The sequence below is a fragment of the Ambystoma mexicanum genome, chromosome 8 (assembly GCF_040938575.1).
Source record: "Ambystoma mexicanum isolate Mex_15411 chromosome 8, UKY_AmexF1_1, whole genome shotgun sequence".
Lineage (NCBI taxonomy): Eukaryota > Metazoa > Chordata > Amphibia > Caudata > Ambystomatidae > Ambystoma > Ambystoma mexicanum.
The window spans coordinates 1,484,365,171-1,484,380,549 of NC_090929.1; the positions used below are offsets into that span (position 1 = coordinate 1,484,365,171).

Here is a 15,379-nt window from a genome sequence, read left to right on the forward strand (position 1 = left end):
TTTTGATTCGTGTTTCCTGAATGATTACTTCTTTAGATATCGCTTTTGGATCAAGGGTTCTCTGGTTGCCTTGTGCCGTAGGATTTAGAGCTCTAACTCTTTTTCTAGAGTTCGGGGTGGTTTGTTGATTGATTACATCTAAAAGTATATCTAGTGGTTCCGGCGTTAGCTGATTGCCTTGTGATGTAAGATTTAGAGCTCTATCTACTTTTCCATCGATCAAAATCGGTTGTGGAAGAATAGGCTGGTTATTAACCAGAGAGTTACTATTGGTCTTTGTCCTTTCGTTATTCGTTTTCTGAGCATTTAGTACCTTTCGCAGAAATGCACGTGACCCATTTTTTGTATTTTTTTTGTGCTTTGGTTTAATAGCTGTTTCCTGCCCCACTAATCCTCGTTTTGACAAATCAAAAATATCAAATGGGGTACAAGCGGGTGGTTCCGTGATCTCTTGCCCCGCAGAAACCAAGGCTTGTGGAATTGGAACTGGATAGAGTTGATGATCGTATTGGGTTGTTTGGTCTATTTTCCTCATATTTAAATTAGATTGGTTTTCTGTCTGAGTTTGTTTGGATGTACATTGTAGGTTCATTGTTACTTGTGCAGATTTTTTTACTTTGTCATCCACCATTTTTTTGGTGATAGTTGAAAAAGTGTCCATTAGGCTTAATTTGTCAGCTCTATCGGCTCTCGCCACTTCCGCTAGTCTATTTTGCCATGTTCTTGATGATTCAGCTTCATATTTTAGTCTTTCTTGAATGGAGCTTATTAGGGATTCAAACTGTGTTTGCTTGGTCAAGAGCATTGCTAGCAATGTCGCTTGGTCTTTGATGGAATCAACCATTGCTTCTTCGATTTTTAGAAACGGTATCATAGCTGTCGATAACACTGCTACCAAAGTATTTTGTAGATCTAGCATCGTCGTAGGCAGTCTTCGTTGGTATTCGGGAGAATTACTTATATTCCCAGGGTTCACACAGATGGAAGAATTTGTTTCATCCAGGTTGGTTTCCATAGGTTCCTTCACCCGCGAAGCGGTTCTTAACAAACCTATTGGGGTAGATGACTCGATTTTTCCGATTTGATTTGGTGTGAACAAGCCGCCACAAACCTCAAGTTTGTTTCCTTGTAAATCTATAATTGCGTCGAGTTCTGTGATGTCCAATGAGAGACGTACACTTCGTGCCATGAGTGGATTTGTGGGATCATCATTTGTCATAGCAGTTGGGAGATGTGTTGCTTGCCATTGCTGTTTGGCTGCCCTCGCACGCTCTTGAAGAGGCGTTTGATGGGAATTTTCGAGTCGCGAATTATATCCTAGCATCTCTGGATGTGTAAGCGACTTAGGAGGGTCACGTATAGGACATGCGTCATCAAGATGAGACAAGGAAGCTGGGGCAGTACATAATATTTGTGTGTCTAATTTATCATGAGCAAGAGTGTGGGTTACAAAGTCGACATTGAGCAAGCAAGCCTGATCTACAGATTTCGCTTTGATGATGTTGTGTTTGTTTGGTGATTTTAAATTAATCGTTATGGTTCCATCAAGATCTCGGTTGTTGGTCGTTTTTTGTATAGGCACTATCGATACCTCTCGTTTTCCCTGGAGCCTTGTACGGGGTTTAGTGGGTTCCATAGAGAGTTCCGCCTCCTATCGCCGATCCAGCCGCACAGCACAAAACAGCCTCGCCCTTTTCTCCACCTCGGGCTTCTCGCCGCAAGGGTGAGGGAGTGCCGGATATGAAGGCACTTCCTGTAGGCGTGGCCAACGGGCGTCAGGTGACGCGTGTCACGTGATGAGGAAGCGATGGGGAAGCACACCGCCCGCTTCAACTGCTATCGGCTCCTGCCAATAGACTGATGCGAGTTGGAGCGGCGCTTCGCCTTTCCTTGTGACTGCAGGTAAAAGTTTGTAGCTCAGGTAATCTCACCACCGCACAGCCGCACAGCACAAAACAGCCTCGCCCTTTTCTCCACCTCGGAATTCTTCTGGTGACATAATTAAAATCTGGATGGAAATGTCGTGTCTCTATCGGTGTGCACATGCAACTATTAACACTAACCTTTTCATTGCTTCTTTGGCGTGTGTGGCATCGAATTAGATCGGCATCTAAACCGAATTCAATTGTGAAAACTGTGGGATCTCACAGTTGTTGGAACTGAAAGAGAAATATGAGGCAAATCTTAGCTACTCATATTCAACAAGCCTGTTTTTATTTTTTTTATGGCTTAACTGTTCGTATTGAAAAGTTATTTGTTTTTTTACTTTTTGTGCAACTTAATGCATGTGTCATGATTACAGGAAACGAAAGCATGAACATTTGATTACATTTAAAGAAAGAACCTGAGAGTCGGCTACTATAAGTTATAATGCCGTATGGCTGTGGCCACTATTTAGAGGACTTTTAGCCAACTGTATGGTTTATTGTGGTTGTTTTAACCAAAATGTACTTATTCAATTGCATGTAGCATGCAGAATGGATTTTACCTTGAGGCGCAGTGGAAGTTGTAACTGCGCGAGGCTTTTGGGTCTCTCGTGTTCTATCCGACACTTGGAAAATTTCTGGACAAACATATGGTCTGCGAAATATAAATGCTTAGAATGAGTGATACACAGCGGCACAAGTGCATCTAAAAGTTTGAAATGCACCGTGAACACTCGTTCGCTTACCTAATTGGTATACTCCTATCAGTAAACCGCTGCCCGCCGCACTGTGAATCATTTGCGGTGGCTAGTTATGCTTGCCGGAAATGAATGCTAAAGCATGCTAGAAGCTGGAATGTTGTTGGGATAGCAATGCGGTGTCATTGATACGCCATCTTGAAAGGAAACATGGCGGTTCTAACCGAGCAGATTTTGTCAAGTAAATTTTAGGCATATATCTTGTAGTTAGAGTCACAAAAAAATATATTGTAATGGGCAATATTGAAATCACCATACTTTCCAAAAGGATGAAAACCAACATTGTTTGCACAACCTGAATCACTGCTATTGCTCGAATTCGAACACGAGACACATTTTTTCTAAGGTGTTGGCCCATTAGGGCCTTGTGCAGGGCCTTGGTTGGCATTCATTGATTGAAAAACCCTGGGACCAAATACGGATAAGTGGTCTCTTCTTTGTAGGTTTGTATATCTTTTTTTAGCTTCCAAATGTTTTGGTCTATGGTGAAAGTCTTAAATTTCGCCTTATCTTCTTGTTATTTTTCAAGCAGTGTTTTAGTCTCTGGAATAACATATTCATCTCAAATCTTTTTTTATAGGATGGCCAGTTCTTTTTTCTGTTGTTTTGCCTCCTCTCCAATCAATGAATGCCAACCAAGGCCCTACACGAGGCCCTAATTGGCCAAAACCTTATACAAAATGTGTCTCTTTTCGAATTCGAGCAATAGCAGTGATTCAGGCTCTGCAAACAATGTTCCGAATAACAGAGGAGGTAATTCCTCACGAGGCCAGTTTTTTCAAGGACGGGGCAAAAGAGGCAAAATACGACAGCCAGGCCACCACGGAATGGGCATCCGCCAATGGCAACCCCCTCCCCAGAGGTCTTTCCTTTGTGCCCACTAAAGGTGCCAATATTTTTCAATCTTGGTGTTGGCCCATTAGGGCCTTGTGCAGGGCCTTGGTTGACATTCATTGATTGAAAAACCCTGGGACCAAATACGGATAAGTGGTCTCTTGTTTGTAGGTTTGTATATCTTTTTTTAGCTTACAAATGTTTAAGTCTATGGTGAAAGTCTTAAATTTCGCCTTATCTTCTTGTAATTTTTCAAGCCGTGTTTTAGTCTCTGGAATAACATATTCATCTCAAATCTTTTTTTATAGGATGGCCAGTTCTTTTTTCTGTTGTTTTGCCTCCTCTCCAATCAATGAATGCCAACCAAGGCCCTACACGAGGCCCTAATTGGCCAAAACCTTATAAAAAATGTGTCTCTTTGAGAATTCGAGCAATAGCAGTGATTCAGGCTCTGCAAACAATGTTCCGAATAACAGAGGAGGTAATTCCTCACGAGGCCAGTTTTTTCAAGGACGGGGCAAAAGAGGCAAAATACGACAGCCAGGCCACCACGGAATGGGCATCCGCCAATGGCAACCCCCTCCCCAGAGGTCTTTCCTTTGTGCCCACTAAAGGTGCCAATCTTTTTCAAACTGAAATCGAGATGCGCAACTTCTTCCGCATTGTAACATTAAAATATTCTTTCCGGGACAAAGAACCTATAGCTCAAACAACAAGTACGACAGGCCTTAAGCCACCCTCCTCCTTTACCCCACTGGTATCAATGGTTTCTCCTGAGATCATCAGTTTTGAAAACAAGGTGTTACGAGAGATGAAATCCCTTATTAAAACAAAGAACAAATGTGTCAATAATCTCTCTAAAGAAGAAAAAACAGCTCTCACCGGTTTAGAAAACAATGATTTATTTGTTATAAAACCAGCCGATAAAGGCGGAGGAGTGGTGTTATGGGATACTCAAAAATACAAAGCTGTAGTCAACAAACAACTTGAAAACAAATTTTTTTACAAACAGCTTAGTGGCAATCCAACTAACAACATACGGGATGAAATCAACAGTCTGCTGTTACATGCATCTAACGAAGGATGGATAGATGACGATGAAAAGTCCTTTCTCACCACTAGCCATCCTACCATCCCAGCCCTATATTGTCTCCCAAAAATCCACATAGACGCCCTTAATCCCCCCGGGCATCCTATTGTAGCCGCAATCAGTTCTTTGTTAGAACCTTTATCCATCCATACGGATTACTTTCTTAGACCGTTTGTACTAAAAATGAGGTTGTACGTCCAGGACACAACCAGTATGATCAAAATTGTCAACGATCTAGCCATCGATCCCAATGACATCTTGGTCACATTGGATGTGGAAGCGCTATACACCAGCATCCCCCAAATACAATGCATCGAGATTATACACACATATCTCGAAAAAAGAGAAGACCTGAAAGTTCCATCAGATTTTATATGCGAATGCATTAAAATAGCATTGGTCAACAACTATTTCATGGTGGAAAACACTTTTTACCAACAACTACAAGGGACAAGCATGGGTGCCACCTTTGCCCACGATCTAGCGAATGTATTCATGGACAATTTACAGCAAAGATCAGTGTACCATGAGGAAAACCCCTTCAAAATGCAAATAAAAGCTTGGCATCGCTATATAGACGATGTGTTTTTGCTATGGCATGGCAGTGAAACATCTCTAGCAGATTTTCTTGTATGGTTAAACTCACAAGACCCATGCATAAAATTCACTATGAATTTTTGTAATCAGAAAATTGCTTTTCTAGATCTTGAGATTTATAAAACACCTTTGGGCATACTTAACACCACTCTATATAAGAATCCAACAGACAAAAACACATTGCTGTCGTTCAAAAGTTTTCACCCTCAATCGCTACGAGAAAACCTTCCCTTTGGCCAATTTTTGCGAATTAGACGCAATTGTTCAACAAAGGGAGATTTCGACAGCAACAGTAAAAATCAGTCTCATAAATTGAAAGAACGGGGATTTCCACCGCACATCATTCGTCGATCAATGAAAAGGGCACGCAACATTAATAGACCTTAGTGTCTGGAGAAACAAAATAGGATCTGTGAAAACAAAATTACATGCGTCTCCACTTACTCCCCTATCAGTAATGATTTGTGCCGCTGCATTTTAAAAAATTGGCCCCTGATTCAAACTGAAGACTTTTTAATTAAAAAACCACGGTTTGCATTCAAACGTATGCCCAACTTACGTGATAAGTTGGTCTACACGTACAAAGTTCCAAAGATACCTCACATTCCACAACAAAAGACATTATGGCATTTACCACCATGTGGGCATTTCAAATGCAGAAACTGCTCGGTTTGTGACTTGACGAAAAATCTCAAGTCCGTCAATTTAAATGGCCGCACTTGGCATTTAAACAGTTTCACGAATTGCAATACACCATGGGCAATATATGCCATTACCTCTCCATGTGGGCTGATTTACATCGGCAAAACAAAGAGACCTATTAAGCAAAGGATCTGTGAGCATTGCTCCTGTGTAAAAAACTCTGTGCCCGACAAACCACTAGTTTCTCACTTTGTCAAAGCCAAACATACTGCCAAAGATATAGAGTGGTTTATAATACAAACAGTTCCAGCTCACCACCGTGGGGGAGATAGAGACCGCAAACTGAGACAACTCGAGCAAAAATGGATTTACAATCTGAATACCGTACAGGCTGGCTTAAACATTGGTATTGATTGGAGCTTGTTTTTGCACAAATAATCCACTGAAGATCCCTTTCAATCAATCAAAAAAAAGTCTCTCCTCGCAGGATTCCTTTATTCCTGTTTTTTAGGAAATAAAATTGGTTTTCATCCTTTTGGAAAGTATGGTAATTTTCAATATTTCCCATTACAATATATTTTTCTGTGACTCTAACTACAAGATATATGCCTAAAATTTACTTGACAAAATCTGCTCGGTTAGAACCGCCATGTTTCCTTTCAAGATGGCGTATCAACGACACCGCATTGCTATCCCAACAACGTTCCAGCTTCAAGCATGCTTTAGCATTCATTTCCGGCAAGCATAACTAGCCGCCGCGAATGATTCACAGTGTGGCGGGCAGCGGTTTACTGATAGGAGTATACCAATTAGGTAAGCGAACAAGTGTTCACGGTGTATTTCAAACTTTTAGATGCACTTGTGCCGCTGTGTATCACTCATTCTAAGCATTTACATTTCGCAGACCATATGTTTGTCCACAAATTTTCCAAGTGTCGGATACAACACGAGAGACCCAAAAGCCTCGCGCATTTACAACCTCCACTGCGCCTCAAGGTTAAATCCATTCTGCATGCTACATGCAATTAAATAAGTACATTTTGGTTAAACCAACCACGATAAACCATACAGTTGGCTAAAAATGTCCTCTAAATAGTGGCCACAGTCATACGGCATTATAACTTATAGTAGCCGACTCTCAGGTTTTTTCTTTAAATGTAATCAAATGTTCATGCTTTCGTTTCCTGTAATCATGACACATGCATTAAGTTGCACAAAAAGAAAAAAACAAATAACTTTTCAATACGAACAGTTAAGCCATAAAAAAAGTAAAAACAGGCTTGTTGAATATGAGTAGCTAAGATTTGCCTCATATTTCTCTTTCAGTTCCAACAACTGTGAGATCCCACAGTTTTCACAATTGAATTCAGTTTAGATGCCGATCTAATTCGATGCCACACACGCCAAAGAAGCAATGAAAAGGTTAGAGACACGACACTTCCAACCAGATTTTAATTATGTCACCAAACACTTTTGTTTGTTTTGGTTTTTAGATTGCTACACTGTGAAAGGTCAACCAATGAATTTCATTCTGCCATCTAAATTTTGATGCCATTACTTAACGTCCTGAAGACGGGTCCAGCACACATCTCATAGCAGTCTAAGCCAGCTACAGAGTGTGGTCTAAAATTGCTGCTAGAACTCAGAAACACATTTTTCTGTGTCGACAGAGTCAAGGACAAATGAATGATTAATTGAGGATATATGCAATAGCAACATGTCTACCTCACATTCTTACTAACCTCACAACATTGTTTCAATTCAATAATTTTGTTAGGGTTGGTTTGTTAGAAAATATCGACTTTCATAAATTGTGCATTGTTTAATGTGATGTTTCCTGTAAACAAAATGCATTTTTGTCTTTTTTATGAAATATTTTGAGTGTTTTTATACTTATAAATTAAAATATGTTTATCTCTATCTTTCATGTTCTAATCGATTGACTTACATGATTGTTAGCACCTGTTGCAACTAGACACACCCACGACGTGTGTAGGCGGGTAGCTGTTCTCAGTGGCATTTCTTTATATATATGTCATCAGTGATGTCATCAATGTTATTTGTGATGTCATCTTTGATGTCCTGGGTGTTAGCCTTAGCAATTCACGTAGATGGTGTGAGTTATGGTTGCTTAGCTTACTATAAAGGGGGAATGTGCAGTGGTGTTTGGTTGCACTGTGAAGTGTAACATTCCTTTAGTGAAGTCTTTTTGCTAAATGTACATATATATGTTTGGCAGGGAAGGGAAAGAAAGGGGCTAAACAAGTGATGTTGTCATTGATGGCATCATTGACATGTTAGAGGACATCTTTCATGGTCTGGGTGTCAGTGTTAGCAGTGCACAGGGGTGGTGGCAGGGTTGGGGGCTTAGTTGACCATAACTGGTGAATTTCAGGGGTTTTTCGGATTTAATTTGGACCATAAAGGGGGTGGAAAGTTTTTTTTAGTGAAGTGAACAGGATTTTGTTAGGGCAACTTAACCTTAACGTCCCCTCAACAACGTTATTTTTGTAGTGTATATATATATATATACATATATATATATATATATTCGAATTATTAATAGACGCAATCCCCGCACTGAAGAAATCTTATCAAAACTTTTAAAAAAGACGTGGATTCAGCATTAAAAAGAAATAAAATTGAAAAGAAGGATTTGAACTTTTGCTACATGAAGTTGTTTTCAACTTGTGACTTTTGAGTATTATTTACATTCCACAAAACCCAGTAAGGAGGGCTGTTTTTCTGAATTTCAGAACATGTACAAAAGTGGCAAAGAAAGACTTTAGTGAGTTTTTAATCCTGTGAACTCAGTAAGATATTCTGCATTACAGAGTAACAAGAAAAGCACAAGGAGTCAGATAACTTTCTTTGATGTGATGGTGCAACTCATTTCTTTGAACTCAAGTGTTTCTTCAAATATGATTTCTGGGGTTCTCTTCAGCAAATTGAGTAGGATTCATTTTAAGAGCCATTTAAATGCAACAACCATCTGAGTACTAAATTTTCCTCTGGGCAATTGCAGAGGATATTCACGTAATGAGTAAATGTTTTCTTAAATATTTTAATATATTTTAATAAAGTAAATGAGTTTAATGAATGTTGTATAACTTCTCATCTATGCAGAGACCGGATGAAGATTGAGGATCCAGTGTCTCAGTTTGTTATTTTATCCACTTTCCCCTTTCCCCCCAGGGTGTCTCGAACTTAACTGTTTAGTCCAGTTGAGAGCGCAACATCTTAGTGGGAATGTGGGGTTCAGCAGCTCCTGCGATGGATTGAAGTTATGGACATGACAGAATGACTCTTATATGAATATATTGTGCCACACTGGGATGGAATGTTGGGGACAGCTAATGTGTCGCACTTGGATGGATCGCTGGGGTGGGAAATGCATCACACTTAGATGGACTTTTGGGGGTGGGAAATGTGTCGCATTTAGAAAGATTGTTGGGGGTATGAAATGTATTGCCACTAACTTACCGTACCAAAACTCACCATTCTGCATATGCACCCTCAAACTCTGAACCAAATGCAACCATACCTCTACTGCACCACAAACCGCATGCACTTCACAACACTGACATGAAAACAAACCCTGCACAATCATACCTCAACACTACATGACGGCTACCAACACAAAACGCACCAACCCTCAGTGACTGATTTCCCCAAGCTGAAGCTGCAAGCAGCACATCAAAGCTCCCCTGCTCTTCTCCCTCTCAATCCCACTAACCCCCTCCCTCCTTACCCCGCAAACCTCCCTGCATTGCAGACCCACCTGAGCGCCAAGAGACCAGGCAAGTGGCAACAGTGTTCGGTACAAGAAACATTAACAAAGAAACAATCTTTACTGAAACAGGTAATACCCAACAATGACTGTCAGCCTTCAGCACTATCAACACGAGGCGTGTCTGTGCCACCCATTGTTCCAGTCAGAGAATAACGTTAATAGTGCCCTACTCTTGTTCAATGGTAGAAGCCCACCATCAATTGATATGTAACACTAAGCAGAGTTTTGTGACTCATTTTTTTCAAGACTCCATTTATACACAGAAAGCTGGACAGTATTCACATAAGTCGTCTGTGTTCCTTTTTATGACCCAATAAAGTTGATTGAAAATGTAAAAAGAAAAAAGGAAATACACCTCGAACAGATGTTCTATCTGCTTGGAGGTCCGAGCAGCAAATCGTCCCTAAACGGGATTGTAGTGTACATACAGCCTCCTTTTTATGTTTGTGGTTCCTTGATGTAATGGCATATATAGGTAGCCCCTGTTAAATATTTCCCCAAGTGCTTTGCTCTCCCACATACACCCCCTCCGGGTAGGCTGACATGGTTTCTCCCTCAAGGCTAGGGTGTCACAATAAATCAGGATGAGATCTCCATGGTGACGAGTTCCATCTATAAAAAGCTGAGAATCCTTGGCTTGCAGCACTGAGGCCGGGGCATTTGCCGGGTCAAGCCTCCAGAGGAGTTGGGGACATCGAAATGTCAGAAGCTGCTATGGGATAGCCGAGACCTACTAGTGGCTGGAAGAGGGCAAGGACTTGAGGGTAAGGGGAGACAGTGAGTAGTAGTATGGAACTAAAATCTAACATGAACAGTCTGACACTTTATAACCCATAAATCTTGAACCCTACTCTGATTCTTCTTCCCAACTTAATGCAGCAATCTTCTACTACCCTATTTTCTGTTGACTTTCTCCATCAAACTCCTCGTTCATCTGGCCACAATAAACTTCCTTTTTTCCACTGCACCTCGTTTACCAACCCTTCTTCTCTGCATTTAATCCCAGTTATTCCCAATCTCTTGACGTAAAAGAACATATTCTTTGTTACCATTCTCAGTCCTGATCTCTGCTGTCAGTCCTTTAATAACGCTTGCTGCCTGAACATGGATGTCTTATTTACCCCCAAAACAACCCGTGCAACTTTTCTTATGCCATGCCTCCACACATCCTGCCAACACCCATTCCCTTCAGTTTTATCACCCGCCTCCCTTACTTGCAACCTTCGTGCTTAATTCATCCCCCCCTTAACCCTTCTCCTTCCTTTTCTTCCACATACCCTATACTTCTCACACTCTCCTCTCTTATGGTACTTCCTGTTTAATTCCCCCCTTTCCTCTGCGGTATCCCTTTGGGCTTTGATTTAGTTTGGGTATGTTGTCCATCTGCAATACACCGCTTGAGTCTACCATGGCTTGGTGAGTTTACGCCTCAAGTTTGAATCCCGGCATGGCTGTTTCAGGCCTTCATCATTCTGAGGCCAACAAAGTGATTTAGTAGCCAAAAGATAATATGATGGCAGTCCAGACACAGACCAGCAGTGAGTCTCTTCTGTTATTATACATGCATACAGTTACTTTGGGGTTCAAGTTGCTCCTAACCTAGTGGACCAGCCAGCGTTCATCCTCATGCACTCCAGCACTGTCCCCCGAATGACGCCTCCAGTACCCTCACACTGCAAGCATTCATCAGCATTCTCCTGGGTTGCCCGTCACACACCTGCATCAGCATTCCATCAGGATTCATGCATGGCCAGCAGGACGGGACACCATTCACTGGATACTACATGTGAGTACTATTCAATTGGATAATAATGACAACACTCACCCATTTCAGTGCTTAGAAGTGTGAATACTCCGGCATGCAGAACTACATACAAAAATGCTCTTTTCACTTTCAGAGTTTACGTCCACTTCTAGGGAAATACTGCCTAGAGCCTTTCGTCATTGTCATTCTTTCCCAACCAATTAGACTTTACAATCTCTCATCACGTGTCTGGTATCTTTCTTGAAATGACCTCTTGCTGCTTTTAGCACAATCTAATAAGTGTGAGATTCTGTTCTTTCCATCTCGACTCTCTTTTCCTTTTGGCCACTGGGCTCTATTCTTTTCCTCTCATTTCTTACCCTATGTTTGATTCTGCCACTAATGTTGACGCTTTTTGGACATGGGTTTAATTCACATATCCTTGGACATTGGAAACTATTAATTCCCTAACTTCCGTCTCCAGAAAAACTGATTTTTGATTTTGTTTGCCTGTCCAAACCACTGTCCCGTGTTTCTTGTTTACCTTCCTTCATTCCAATCCGTGGGGTACCCTCTGCTCCTGTATCACCTTCTCTTTGTTGGCTAGCATGTCTGGCTCACGTTCAGGTTTGGTTCGTCAGGGTCCTTGTAAAGTACCCTCAGACTCTGCACCCTTATATTTCTTTTCTTGTTTATTTCTATGTTCCTGCTCTTAATCTCCCTTATGACTTTCGGGTCCAGTAATCCCCCCCCCCCTTGTCGCTGCTGTGCACAAATAGGCTTATCCTCTGATCTGTTAAATCACTCCTAATCCCTGGAATACCCTTAGCTATTTGCACTGCTAGCAATTTGAGGGCCATTCCGAGTTTGGTGGTATTTCCAATTACCGCTGCCTCCATTTGGTCCAGAGGTTTTACTGTCGGATTATGAGCGGTGGCATGGTGGTGTTAATCCTAATTTTTTTGTCTATTCTATAGGACCCCACTGGAGATTTGCCAAAGGCAGTAATTCTGCTAGCTGAAAAACTGTCACTTTATTTTTTGTATTAAAGTGGAGGAGTCACCTCCAGCACGGTAAACTTGAAATCAGCCTCTTTGGAGCTCATGACATTTTTCCCAGTCCGGAAAAAATGCAGGTAAAATTGCTGGTAAACCAGCACCAGCATTCTTACTGGACCAGGAAAGCACAAGTTTGTTGGTGGGGTCCACATACCTACCTCCAGGTTTGAACTGCCAGTAGACCAGGCCCCCAGCATGCAACATTTACCTCCATGAACCATATGAGACTTCATGGAATGGGGAGTTACCAGCATTCCCGCCGCCTGTAATAACCGGGAAAGCTGATTCTGGTTTGTTGGCATCCCGTCAGTAATTCTTGGTGGGATACCACCAAACTCGGAATGAGGACCAATGTCTTCTTTCCATTGTCTCTTAAAAGAAGACTTGTTGCTCTCCAACTTACTCAGGGGTCATTATGAGAAATGTAAATACTGCATGCAGTGCTTACTGTTACCTTGTGCATTATTCTGGAACATTCAGAGAAGTTCACAAATACTAGGTCTTTATCGCTAATAGAGCATTCATCAAGCATGTGGTATTTCAGAAAAAACGCAAGCAGTATTTCTGAAATAGCCTTCTCACTTTTTGACAACATGTAAGCATGCTTTTCCATACTTTTGAAAAAGGAGGAAATGCATGTGAGGCATTGTTATCACCACCACTCACCCATGGAGAAAAACATCCACAGAAGGGTAAACAATGACCCTTCTATATATTGTGTGTCTCTTTGCCAAGATGGTGTGAGAACATTTTCACCACCTTTGGGAGTCCACTGAATCCTTAAATCCGGAAAGTAGAGGGACATCCCCAACTCTTAGGGCCTCATTACACGGTAGGCGGTAAACCATGGCACTATTAGCGCCATGGTTCATGCCGGTAATTTACCGGTACTGCCTTGGAGGAAAGGGGAATTACCGCCCTATTCCAAGGTTGGGAAGGCGGTAATTCCTCCTTCCTCCATTGCCCTTCCCCATTCCCATTTTTGCCCCATAGGGCATAATGGGAATGGGGAAGGCGCTAATTACGGTACCACAAATTGCGGTACCGTAATTAGCACCCCGGTCCCTTTGCGGGTTCGTTTTTTAACGCCTGCTAAAAGCAGGCGTTAATGTACCAACCCGCAAAGGGACCTCGTAGTAAGGCGGTAAGGGTTTACCGGTACCGGTAAAGTACCGGTACCGGTAAACCCTTACCGCCTACCGTGTAATGAGGCCCTTAGTATTTGTAGGTGGTATTTCAATCCACAATCATGTGGCAATTACCATTCAGAGCATTGTTGATGTATACCACGTGTGGTAACTTTTGAGTGGGGATGACAGTATATAGCGATGCGATCAGTAAAAACAGGCAGTTGTTAAAATAATTCCTACTTGTACAGTTTGTATTCTTCATTTTTGCATTGCTTTCACTGTGTAAATATCAATTTCTTATGCATGTTGTAATTCTGTAAAGTTCCTTCGCAAAAGCAATCTACAACGTCAATAATATTGTAAGGAATTTGATCCCAACACAACTCACTTTAACATCTCTCTTTCCCTCCCATTCGCCAGTGCCCTTTTCTGCCTTTTTTATTTTTCCTTCATCTGCTCTATTCCCATGTCTCCCTTGATCCCATCTTGGTTTTTATGATCACTCCCCCTTTATTGAAACTTCCAACTTCATTTCGTTACAAGAGTTTCATATGAAACATTAGTACCCAGCGAGGGACAATCAGATTGTAACACTCAATCTGATTGGCCCTCGCCATAGCTTTACCCGACAGGGAATCCCTCTTCTACCGTTCTTTTTCTTTGTCCCAGAGGGGCAGGGGGTGGGGTGGTTTGGAAGCCCCTCAGTCCAGGAGGAGGCTCGGAACAGAGTAATCCCCGCTCCATGCCACCACACGGCTTGAGGCTGCCACTTTCCCCCACTGGGAATTGAGGTAAGTGTTCCCCCCCTCCAAACAATACCCTCCCCACCCTCCCAACCCCACTTACCTCCTTTGTTGTCCTTTTTTGGGAGCGAACGCGCTGGGAACACTTCTCTCCTCAGCGCATCTGCTCCCGATCCGTGACAGGCCATCATGGAAAGGAAGAGGGACTACACATAGTCCCTTCTTCCTTTCCATGGCGCCCATTTTTTGTTTACAGTTTTCCAATTTTTTGAATGGCCGCCATGGAAAGGCAGAAGGGACTACATGTAGGTCTCCGTTTTCCCTTCCCTGGTGGCCATTTTTGTTGACATTTTTCTTTTCACTGTGCCAAAACAGAAAAGCAATGCTCTTAGAACCCCAGTCTTGTGGGCCGGGGTACTAATAGCAATAAACCTCTCGCCACAGGGGAATTACTGAGTCTGGTAAAGCCCCAGGGCCTTTGTTAAGGCCCTCGCTTCGTTTGGGCCTGTTAACTATGGGCCCCGGGGCTTTACCAGACTCGGTAATGACCCGGTGGCAAGGGGCTTATTGCTTCATTAATTCTTTTGTCCTTTTCTTCCATTATCCAATCACCCTCATTCCATCAACCACTGTCATTCCTCCCAATTCACTTTGATTCCCATTTCTGAAAGGGATTCCTCCTGTCCGCTTCTTTACGTGTACTAACACCTTTATGCTCACTACACATGTACTCCCATTTCTTGCTCTTCCTCCACTCATACTCGAATACCCCATCCCTTTTCCCCAACTTAATTATTGTAAAGATGTCAGAACGCCAATTTTTTCCAACAATTTGTATTCCAAGATAAGGCTCCTAACACCAGACATTGGATCCACTCTGCTCCGTTCGCACCTACTCTTCCAGCCTGCGCAGCCGCCTGGAATGTGGAACCTCAATTGATCAACTACACATTCCACATTCCACCCAGCTCTACGGCACACATCAAGAGGACCACCAAATGTAATGTGTATTACGATTTGGCATACCCATTTCTCTTCAAAAATGTTGAGAACAACCGGACACAG

General features: G+C 42.1%; 1 long non-coding RNA gene across 1 annotated transcript in view; it reads left to right on the plus strand.

The window, feature by feature from the left end:
• Positions 1 to 10,283: 10,283 nt before the first annotated feature.
• LOC138473800 (uncharacterized) overlaps positions 10,284 to 15,379 on the plus strand; it is a 154,670-nt gene continuing 149,574 nt past the window's right edge. Inside the window, exon 1 of the long non-coding RNA XR_011268923.1 lies at positions 10,284 to 10,403. This is a non-coding gene — a long non-coding RNA (uncharacterized lncRNA). The remainder of the gene's footprint in view (positions 10,404 to 15,379) is intronic.